Below are 11,408 nucleotides of genomic sequence, written 5' to 3'. Positions count from 1 at the left end.
TACTATTATTTTACCAAAGTTATTTCCAAAATGGAAGACCACCAACTTACTGAACCAACACTTGACCAAATTGACCAAATGAGTTCTATTATCATGGCTTGCACACCAACAGAATTGTAAATGAAATTCTCTGCAGAATCTGTTGATTATGATGTGCAATACAGAAATAACACTACTTAACACTTAGATTCCTGGTTGAGAGTCTGGCTCTGGCAACTGTAAAAGCTACCTTTTCAACTGTAAACAAAGTAAATGATATAGATGCCAACAAAGTAATAAGTACAGGAGTCCACAATTCCATATTTAGTCTCCTTTTGGATTATAATTTTGATGTAAGACTAGTTTCTCAATTTAAATGTCCAAATATGAAATTCCAGATCTAGATGCTTAGTCTTTTTTTTGTTGACAGGACAGGGCAGGAGTTGATGCCAAGTTGAAAATGAAGACATGATCCAAAAGAGTTTTTAATCATGCCGAAGTAGCATCAATTTGAAAAGAGAAGATAAGAAATTTTGACAGAGGACTAATGTTCTTGATGTCTTTGCAGTCCTTGTTAAAAAGAATGTCATGAATACATGTTCAGATGTAAATCTTCCTTTACTCAACTGTTCAGTACTTCCAGAAAATTAAGGCAAATGCACTTTTTATTTACAAGCTTTGTGTATGTGTTTTAAAGAGACCTTATGGCTTCATTAGTACTGCTTTTAATCCATATATTAGAGCTTTGCTGTCATGCCACAATCAGAAACTCATGCCATCTCGGCTGACGGCATGTGTCCAAGATGCTGTAATCTTGTCTCATATTTTATCTAAATGCTTGCTAGCAATGGCTGATATGCAAGACCTTAGAGAAATATCTACCATTTTTATTCATCAGGGAAGCTGCAGTTTTGATTAACTTTCTGATATCAAGCTTACTTATGTTGACGGTTGTTTTTCATCTCTTGGAATTTGAATTTGGTAGGAACCAAATGGCTAAGATTTTCCTTTAAACAACATAAGCAACAGGATTGTCTCACATATTGGAGACTGGAAAGTGCTGTAACAGATGTTCTTTCTTGAAGGACCTTTTTATCATCACAATTCATGTTCCATTGTCAAGGAATGTTCAAGGGCATCATCAGTCTTAGACTGGAGGGCTATGGGGGAAACAAGAACAACAACTCAAACCTTCATTCTACTCATTGGTCACTGGCCCCAAATTCTTTCAATGTTCTGTTTGTTGTATAGTAGTGGAATGCTGTATTTTGTATTACAACAGTTGCCCAAAGTATGTGGGTGTTGCACATTGCCACCATCCCTTGAATACAGCAGTAAAATGAGATTTCAGAAATCTGCAGTATGGATCTAAAATTTAATAGTATTTGGCTCTAAACTTGGAATCTTAGATGTTAATGGCCTGGCACTGGTAAATATTTTACCTATCTGTGAATAGGGTTTGTTTTTTCTCTGTACTAAGAAGCATTTGATAGCTTCACTTAACTAAATTAATTAGATGTGAAAACCTATATGCCAACAATGGAGTTAAAATTTTGTATTTGCGAAGTTATTTAGTGAAGTTTCCATGTAATCTGTGCATCACTGTTTGATTTACAAATTGAAATCTAACCTAAAATTTAACACTGCTTGATAAAAACCAAAAACAACCCTAACAAAGAGAGCAAGTGAAAGACTAAATTTAGTGAAAGACTAAATTTCAGAAGGATGGAAGTGTGGATGTCCTTAATTTGCCCCTCAACATCTAACATTACAGTTGGATTTTTTCACCTAAACTTGATCAGTAAAAGATAAAGCTGACAGCTGTAGATTTTTTTTTTAAATTAACAGAAAACTGAATAAAGAACTTCTGAAATTTCTCATTTTCAGCTGATAATTTCAGTTGTTAAACTGGTACTAAAATATTTTTTTTAAAATAAGAACATATACTCAAGAAAAAATTAGGCCTAGTAGATAAAACACAAGAAGAGGAATCAAGAGATCCAGGTCCTTTCACAGTTTCTCAGATATGTGTCACTGTATGATGCTAAGTAAGGCCTTGTCTCCATTAGAGATTTTTGCAGCAGTATAATTACTTCAGTGTGGTTACACCAGTGCAGGCTGCTAATTGCACTGATGTAAAGCAGTTCTTCTGTTCGTACAACTTGCTATGGTTATTTACTACATTAATGCAATTTTCCCTAATGTAGTTGCTTAGGAAAGCAGCCAGAAAGGCTGTAAAAGAGGGTTAATACTTAATGTTTGCTACTTTATAGGCATATTCTGAAGCTTAATTGTCTATGAAGTATTTTGGAGGTGCTGGAATGAAAAGCAGTATACAAGTACAATGAAGTATTTACCATAATTAAATATGAACATATGCATGTGCTTACAGTTCAAACTCCCATACCAAACTGGGTAATGGAAACTAGCATGAAGTTAAAATGGAAGCTCACTCTCCTTTGTTCTGTGGATTGTTTTGTGGGGGGAGATTCTTGTGGACTCTCCCTCCTTTTCCATCTCCCCAACCCCTCCACTCAAGCAACAGCTTGGTTCTCAAAATATCTTCTGTGGCGGGCTAACCAACCATTCCACTGAACTGTCAAAATGAGACTTACTTCGTATCCTCTTCAGCCAGGAGACCGCCCAAGTTGGGTAGCTGACAGCAATTCACTGGCCTGGTTCCTGAAAAATCAGCTTTTAAACTCATGTTACTAATTTACTGCTTGCAGTAGTTACATCCGACACCTTCATTTTGTTCTGTGACACTGACGGTTTTGAATCATGCAGAGACATAAATGAACTCATCAATGCTTATGGACTTTCATGGCTGGCAAGTAGCATCTAATTTGCAATTTCAAATTGTGATCCTTACAGTAAGGCCTATTGCCAACCTCTTGTTGGATCCCGTAGCCTAAGCAGATTCAGGCTCTGTCAGCAGTATAATTACGGTGTCAGTATTGCCTATCTCAAGCATTCAAATATGAGTCAGGCCACAAAATCATAAAACTGGTTTAAAATAATATTTTGACAACCAAGCTGTTTTTTGGTTTTTTTAACGCAACAAATTATAAACTCAGTTATTTTTCTTCTGTTTTTTTGTTTGAGGGCTTGTTTGTTTTTTTTGTGGGGGGGGAGGTGCCTTTTGGGTACACACTGGTTACATTATCAAGCTTTGCTGTGCAACTATGAGGGCTGGGTTTTTTTAAATAGTATTGAGATTACATAATATCTTGCTTCCAGGAGCTGAGGCTTTAAGAGAAACACCAAATATTGCAAGAATCAGTAATCCTGACTGTTGTTGTTCATATAGCATCAGTGATGTGTTATGCTTTGTATGGACAGCTGGGAAGACGTAGTCCTTGTCCAAAGAACCTACAATCTAAGCAGAATGACATACAGCAAAGGGAATGGCATGTACCTAAGAGTGAAGTGGTAGAGTGCTGAAATGGGCAGTTTAGTGCCTGCTTTTGTTGTATTAACACTTCTTTGAGGGAGAATGGATGTATAAGGTAGTTCAGCCTTGTGGAAGAAAGGTGTTTTAAGGAAAGTATTGATGGAGGAGACGATGGAGGCTTAGATTAGTAGAAGGCTAGGCAACAAAAGTGAGAGAAGGCCTTGAAGAAGGCAGGTAATCGTGTCGGGACAGCATGGAAAAATTATATCTACAGAAAGCAATAGAGATACAGAAGGTGACACTCTTCTCTCTTAGGGTACATCTGTCTTGCAGCTGAAGGTGTAATTCCAGCTCCAGTAGCCATGCCCATACTAGCTCTGATTGAGCTAGTGTACTAAAAATAGAAGTGTTGCTGCAGCAGTGCAAATGGCAGGAGGGGCTAGTCCCCCACAAGTATTTACCAAGGGTTTCAGATGGGATCAGCTAGCCTGACTGGCTGCTTGCACTGCTGTTGCTATACTTCTGTTTTTAGCATGCTAGCTTGATGAAACCTATCACAGGTAATGACATCTCCAGCGCCCGTATAGACATCAATAAACATCGTACTGGGGGTGCTGTGCTGATGGAGGTGAGATCTTTCAAATTAGATACAAAACCAAGTTCCTTGACCAGTTCTAGTCATGAAAGTTCCCACAATATTTTTCACAAAAGTAAGGAGTTTGGCTCCAATATCCTGAGCAAATTCCAAGTCACGGTAAGTACCTTCCTAACTTCCCCTGATGTTGCTATTGGTAACATTCCTTGCTTTCCCTCCTATCACAGGTTTGTAATTTTGCTGTTAATATGTTTCTCCACCTAGGTGACTACATTGCAGTCCTGGATGAGGGGATTTTAATGAGGGTACTATGGAACAAACAGTGCTATATGAATGTAAGTTATGTTTTGTCATCATTACCGATGTATACTTTCACTAATGTGTTAGAGAGATTGAGATGTTTTTACTTAATACATTATTGCTTGCATTGAACATAAAGATTAAATGGGTAGTTATAATTGTTTAGAGGAAAATACCATTGTCGCTATTGAAAATAGTAATCTCAACAGAGACTGCAGTCCCCTTTCACTTCTAGAAAAGATCCCTTACGTGAAGCACATTGGGCAATGTCAGCAAGCTAGCACTGCTAGTGGCCTACTATATTTGGTGGGAGGGGAATAAAATAAAGACTTCAGTCAATGGTGTATATTTCACCCACAGTGAACTGACATTTAAAAAAAAAAAAAAAAACACCACACAGGATTGACACCTCTGTAGTGACTGTATATGGGCTCAGATGCTGTAAGAACATCAGAATTTCCTGATGGTATTCCTTTCATGACTTTCTTTTTATCATTGAAAGATAAATTGTCCTATATCTTTAAATGTCCAATTTTTTTTCAGTTCTCTGAAATGAGGGGCCACTTTTTTGGACAAAGACTCCAATTTTGCCCCACATTTAAATGAACTAATCTGGTGCATACTTAACTGATTTGAATTAATAAATGTGGGATTTGTGTACGTGCAAATGGAGTATCTGGTCTGAAGCCAGTGGATTGTTTGAAAATATGTCCTATGTTTGTGTATAATTATGATAAAGACAGACCCCGTGTTGCAGCCATCCAAAATTTTAGCCAACAAATTGTTTTAGTAAGTAATTTTACTATTGAAACTCCCTGTGGATAGTGGGATGCAAAACTATATGACAAATGAGAAACTCTTGGTAATGTTTATATGTAAACAATTAAATAGTATATTTAAATCCTTGGGAATACCTTGTCTGCCTGTCTGTGTTGAAGCTTCAGGTCACTAATCACTGGTATTTTCTAGGCACTGTCCTCAGTTACATTTGGATAGTTTGGTGCTTAGCTGCATCTGCACTGAAATATTAAAAGAATAAGAAGAATGTAAAACATTTTAAACATTGTTGAATGCAGGTTTAGAATGAAAAATGATCTGCAAGCTTGAAGAGTAGTGTTAGTCAAAAATATTTTAAATAGTTTTGTCTCGCAGTTAAATGTAGTCGATCATGTGCAATGTGGCCTGTCTACCAGAAGATGGTACTCTAAAACATGGTCAATAACCATAATTTAAGAGCCATAATAACTTGAGTTCCAGTATTTTTATAAACATATTAGCACAAGATTCACAGAGCTCTGTCAACCTCAAAAGGAAAGAAATGTGGCATTTTTTATGCTTATATTCTCAGCTATACCCCCAAAGCAGTGTAAAATTAGATACCTAGAATACCACTAAAAGTCAAGCAGCTGGACTGGGAGAATTGAGGGTATTTCAGCTGCTCTGTTTTAAATTATCCTGAAGAAATAGATTTACTTTAAATAACCTTTTTGCAAGCAATTAATACTCATCTAAGCACTGATGCATAGTAATGTCCCAAACTAAAGACTTGGAAAGGTTTGCTCGTGTATTTATATAGTTATTTATTTTTAACTTTCACCCTAGACAAACAAACCAATTTTCATATAAAAGATCATCACTAATTTTGAAAAATCTTGGCCCACGACAAAAAAAGGTGAGGAATAATCATTACATTTCTCCTCTCCCCACCAAAAATGTGAGCTGCTTTTAAAAAGGAAAAATTTAATAGTAAACTTACATAATATTAAATCCACAACAGTGCACCCAATAAAATTATTTAATTATTTCACTCAGTACTGGGGAGCAGAGGAAAAGGCAGAAGATGTAGCAAAAAATTAAATATTAGGTAGCATCAAATCTGGTAAGTGACTCTCAGAAAAGTTCTTACCCATTTCCAGATTCTTGAATTGGGGAGGTCAAAATCAAAACAAACAACCTTGCCTCATCATAGTAAAAACATGTGATGTGAAATCCTGGCCAGCTGAAACCAGTGGAAGTTTTGTCATTGACTTCAGTGGGGCCAGGATTTCACCCATGAATTATCTTTATAGAGTTTCAGTTTTGCTGTGAGTAAGCTATTGCAGCTGAGAGAGACAACATCACCACAAAGAGAGAGTGATTTCTTTCTGTGATCTTGGTTGGCCAGTGTTTCCTCGAAGGCACTGGCAATTAACAGAAATAGGAGTCCAGTGACTGCCAGGCCCAGCCAGTTGATATTCACAGATCAGTAACTCCACCTGGCTTTTTTTCCTCCCTTTAAGTCTTAGACAAAGGAGCTTATTTAACAGAAGCAGCTGGCTTTCCTTGATATCTGTTTTACTGGTATCACTTAAAAATCAAATTTAAAGATTAACATACTAAATAAAGCAGCTAAATTCAGCCCTCTATTGATCTAATCTTAATACTGCCAGGTAGCTCCATGAAAGCTATTGAAGAAGGATTTCCTTTGTGCAGGAATGAGTCCTGTGGCTACACATATACTTTACAGCTGATTCTATAAGCTGTTAAATCTAGGGAAATAAGCCTAAATTAAGATCAAGAAAAAAATGCCAAGACGATCAAAATATAATTTGTTACTTGGCTTCTTTCATAAATATAAAAATGGAGAGAACTCCTAGAGCATGTATAATAGCTACAGCACTTTCAGCTCAGCCCCTCTGTGTTTGCATGTTGCAACCCATGTGGTCTTCTATGAGAAAATGTAACAGCACTCAGGCATGTTATATACCACTGCAAACCTATTTATTTCACCCATGTGGGCCACATCTGTGGCTCTAGTGTGTATAAATATCATGTTCCCTATGTGTACTATAGCAGAACAATTTACTTGTGAAGAGCTGGTCTCCAGCATCTCTTATTATACAAGGACTGAGAGAAGACCATTGTGCTGACATACTTTGGCACAAAAGGGGTTCAGTGGTGTGCAGTGGCATGAACCAAGCCTTGCGTTGTGGATTTATGTATGGAGTCTAATCTTACTTTTACTGTAGAAGGCTTATAAAAAATGTAATTCATCCAAAATGCTTCCCAAAAGGGGCTGTTTTCCCAGATTCCCCAGACCTTGTTAGTCCCAAATATTTTTTCTGAGTTCATGCTAAAGAAGAAAGCGTGTGCTTTAACTCCTTGTGCATCAAGGACTAGATTATAATCTTGCCCTGAGCAATGGGTAGCATGTAACTATGCTGCTCCAGGAGCAAAGCAAGGAGTGAATTGTGACTCAGGAGATCCCCTTGCTTCATGAGGGCAGTCAGCTCCCCTAGCTCTGTTCCTGCCACACCTCACTCCCTCCCACTTCACACCATCTCAGCTCTGCTGGCTGGCACAGTGGGAGGCAGAGCTAAGACTGCCACTACTCCCTGCAGCGGCTTGTCTACTTCCCACCCACCTGCCCAGGAGATGCAGAAATGGCCAGCTGTCTGCTCTCATCCATGCTGCTGCCCACAACAGAGGTAGGAAAACATGAGGGAGTAGGGAGACTTCTTATACTCCTTTACGTGAGCACCCAACAAGGGTCATGATCTGACCCCCAGTTGTTAGAGAACTTTCACACTAGCCTGTCCAGCATGTCGTATTAGTACCGATGTTGATTATTGCATGTAAAAGTAATTGAAAAATTAAGTCACTCAGTAAGTCAAATTATCTATCCAAGTTCTCTATTGGCCCTTGTCATCATATTGTTTGAGACTCCCATGGTTACCCAAGGAGAAAACTTTGTCATGTTTGCAAATAAATAAATAGCTATTAAAAAAAGATACCAGAAAAGACCTAGATAATTATAAACAGGGAGATAGAATTTTTGCCCATAGGGCATTGGGTCACACAACCCAAGACCCCAGTCCTACTACTGGACTTCAGTCGGGTTTGATATGACCCAAGTTACAAATGATTTGAACCTATTATCTTTTGAAGGCTGTTCTGCGGTCTGCATGAGATAAGTAGCCTCAGTCCATTTCCTGGTGGATATCTGTCCACATTACACCACAGTTATGATATTTGCTGGCAGCCCCCCAGAAAGCCCAAGGTTTGAATGGACCAGCTATTGGAGCACCTTTCACTCTTTGTGGGCTTCCCTCCAGGTCAGAGTTGCAGGGAAGATTGCACTACTGCTACCACATGCTGCTGCTGCTGCTGTATTTAGGGTTGCCAGTTTTGGTTGACATATTCCTAGAGGTTTTATCACATGACATAATCTTTAATTAAAGATTCATCTTTAATTTCTGAAGACTCCAGGATGATTCTGGGGGGTTGGCAACCCTAGCTGTATTTGTTGTTTGGATCAATGATAGAAAGCCATCACAGATGCATAAAACATTGCAGGTAGCATTTACAAGGAGCAGACAACTTCAGACTAAAGATACAATACACCTTAATGAAGGGAAAAAGCAATCAGTATTTACACATAGATGTCCTTGAAACTACACATTACATTGGCAGTGACATCAAATAGGGAACCCTATTCCCTCCCCCCAACACACACACACAGAGTTTGTTTCCATTTCCCCTACACACACACAAATTGCCAATCTCTCACTTACTCTTTCTCTGTGTCTCTCACACATACAGAATTTGTTTCTATTTCCCTTACACACACAAAATTTGCCAATCACCCTCCCTGGTTAGGGACTTTTTCAAGTACACAGTTGCTTTTAATGTTTAATTAGGTATGATAACAGGATAAAATGTTCCTGGCACTGTTCAGTGCCCACAGCTCAGACTTGCAACATTTTCCACTGATTGCAGGCAACTAAACATCCAGCATTATAGTGGCAACATTCATATAGCTATTGTTAGGGCTACCTCAATACTTCTATGATAAACACAAACTGTTTTCAGGGGCTTGTAACTTGTTGCAAAAAGGTACTCTAGACTACAGCTTTGTATCAAAGGTTTCAGGTCAGTAACCATTTTTAGTTTGCTTTTAGATGTTTTTAATCCACCATTTTTAAAGTCACATACATTTAAATGGCAAGTAGACAATCACATCAAATAAAAGTGGGTAGAAATTTCTTCTGCACAGGCATACAACCAAAATAAAATAGATTTTTTTTAACTCATGTTGATTCAGAAATTGCTTTGGGTCATAACATCATTTTTTTTTTAATTTACGGGCTCAATAAATATCTGAGAATAAGTTATTTGCTTTCATCCTCAGGCCCTGATCCTGCAATTGGATTCCAATGGGCAAACCCCTGTGCAACTCCACACAGCTGCAAGTTGTTTGTCTTCTGCAATGATCCAATTGCAGAATTGAGTGTAATCTTTGGGCTGATCCTATCATTCTTAGCACCTGAGGAGCCCCAGTCAGTTCGTTATTTGATTTTAGGGTTTGTTTATACTGAGAATTCAGCACTTCACCCAGCAGTGGTCCAACACATAGCAGCAAAAATGTCTGAGCTTACACTACCCAGCCTGTTTTCCCATTGTGAATACTTGAGCAACTGCACTGGTGGTGCTGCTACAATCAGGGGACAATTGCCTAAAAAAAGTAATTATGGACAAGGCCTAAGAAACTTTAATTCAAGAGACTTGTTGCTATGACTAAGGGTTACAGGATTGCTTCCTTTGTTTAGAATGTTACATCCACATCAACAAACAAGCAAACCCTATGAACACTCTATTAAATGCAGATTTGCACCATAGAAAGCAGTGCCTCTGAAGCAGAAGTTGCAAACAATTCAGATGTATTTGCTTTAACAAAAATAAATACAATCTGTAAGCAAAAAAAGTATATTTAAAAATGGGAATGATGCAGTTTTTGTTTAGTTAACTCAAAAATGATTGAATGGGTTTGTCTTAAACTGCTCTAGAAATATTCATCTTGGAGCTGAACCCAATGATGGATAGTTCCAGGCACAAAGAAGAGCTCTGAAGAAGGAGTGAAAAGAGGGCTTTATATATAAAGTCTCTAACTCAACTCCCTAATGGAATTCCCTAATAGACAAGAATGGCTCCCACAAAAGCAACGGGGTTTTGTGGTGTGTTTTTGTTTTAAATGAGCAGTTCATATTTAATTACTTAATTAAAAATGTTCTGCTTTGCTGGTGCATCCATAGTAGAAGAGACTTTATAAAATTAATAAAAATACATATTCATTCAAAAAAATTACTTTCTTCTCTGTTTCATTATGTAAATAAGTAACAAGTATTTTATATAATCTTGTGTGGAATTTTTTAAAGAAAACAAAACAATATCCCCACGAATTTTAATAATAATAATGGCTCAGCTGGTGGCACAGAGAGCGAACCCAGTAAATGGGGGGGGGGAACGCTGACACTCCGCGTCCTAAACTCACCCTCTTGGTGTGTGTGGGGAGAGATGGAACAATGCAGAGTGTGAATTCAGGACAAGAAAGTCAGTCTCAGCTTTGAGTGTCCTGCCTCTGTTTGGCGAGCTCGATTTTATTTAGAGTTGGGGAGAAGATTCCGTTTACATCCCACAAACCCCAGATTCAGGAGAAAAGCTGGAACTCCCCTCAAGGTGTGAAGCTGCTACAGCGCTCCCACCTCCTCCAGCCTTAAGCTTCATTCCCCCCGCACCCCTGTGGGCTGTGAAAGTGGAGAAGTAGGAGCAGGAACAATGTCACATGAAGGGAATGCTAACTACCCTGCAAACTCTGCTTCCAGGCAGCTCCTCAGCTTCAGCCTCTTTCTCTCTCCGGCTGACTTGGTTAAAATCATTGTTTGGCTCCAGCATTAACTACATTCCAGAGGGACGCAGCGCCCAGTCTCCTTCCTCGCATTCCTGCCCCACACAAAGGAGTCCCTCCCTCGCCTGGCCTCTGTGCATCTTTTCCAGCGCCACAAAGACCCTGGGATCCGGGAGCTGCATTTGCCCCCAGGCTCAGAGTTCCTCCCCGGCGCTGGGTCTAGGTGCAAACCTGCGGGGAAAGGGGGAGAAAGCAGGCAGCCCCTGCGTGCAAATTCCTCCGCGCAGCGCGCCATTGACTGGACCGAGCAACTTATTTAAGGCTGGAAATTGACACACGGGCGCGGGGGCTTTTTCTTCTCTCCTGGCTGCGCCCAGGGAGCGGGGCGCGCGCGCGCGCGGCGTTTGCAGGGATGCCTGTGAGGTGGCCGGGTGCAAGGAGCTGCCGCGCCTCCTGATTGCAGAGCGCGGGGGCAG

The 11,408-nt window shown here is 39.3% G+C and overlaps 1 long non-coding RNA gene across 1 annotated transcript; it reads right to left on the bottom strand.

The window, feature by feature from the left end:
* Positions 1-169: 169 nt before the first annotated feature.
* Positions 170-6,331, bottom strand: LOC137147741 (uncharacterized). The gene is made up of 3 exons (XR_010918322.1): positions 6,175-6,331; positions 5,183-5,287; positions 170-1,139 (listed from the first exon to the last, which is right to left on the bottom strand). It is a non-coding gene; the product is annotated as an uncharacterized lncRNA (long non-coding RNA).
* Positions 6,332-11,408: the final 5,077 nt, after the last annotated feature.

The sequence above is a fragment of the Emydura macquarii genome, unplaced genomic scaffold (assembly GCF_026122565.2).
Source record: "Emydura macquarii macquarii isolate MOO-44397 ecotype Brisbane River unplaced genomic scaffold, CSIRO-AGI_Emac_v2 contig_561, whole genome shotgun sequence".
Taxonomy (NCBI): Eukaryota; Metazoa; Chordata; order Testudines; family Chelidae; genus Emydura; species Emydura macquarii.
This window is presented reverse-complemented; position numbering and strand designations above follow the sequence as displayed.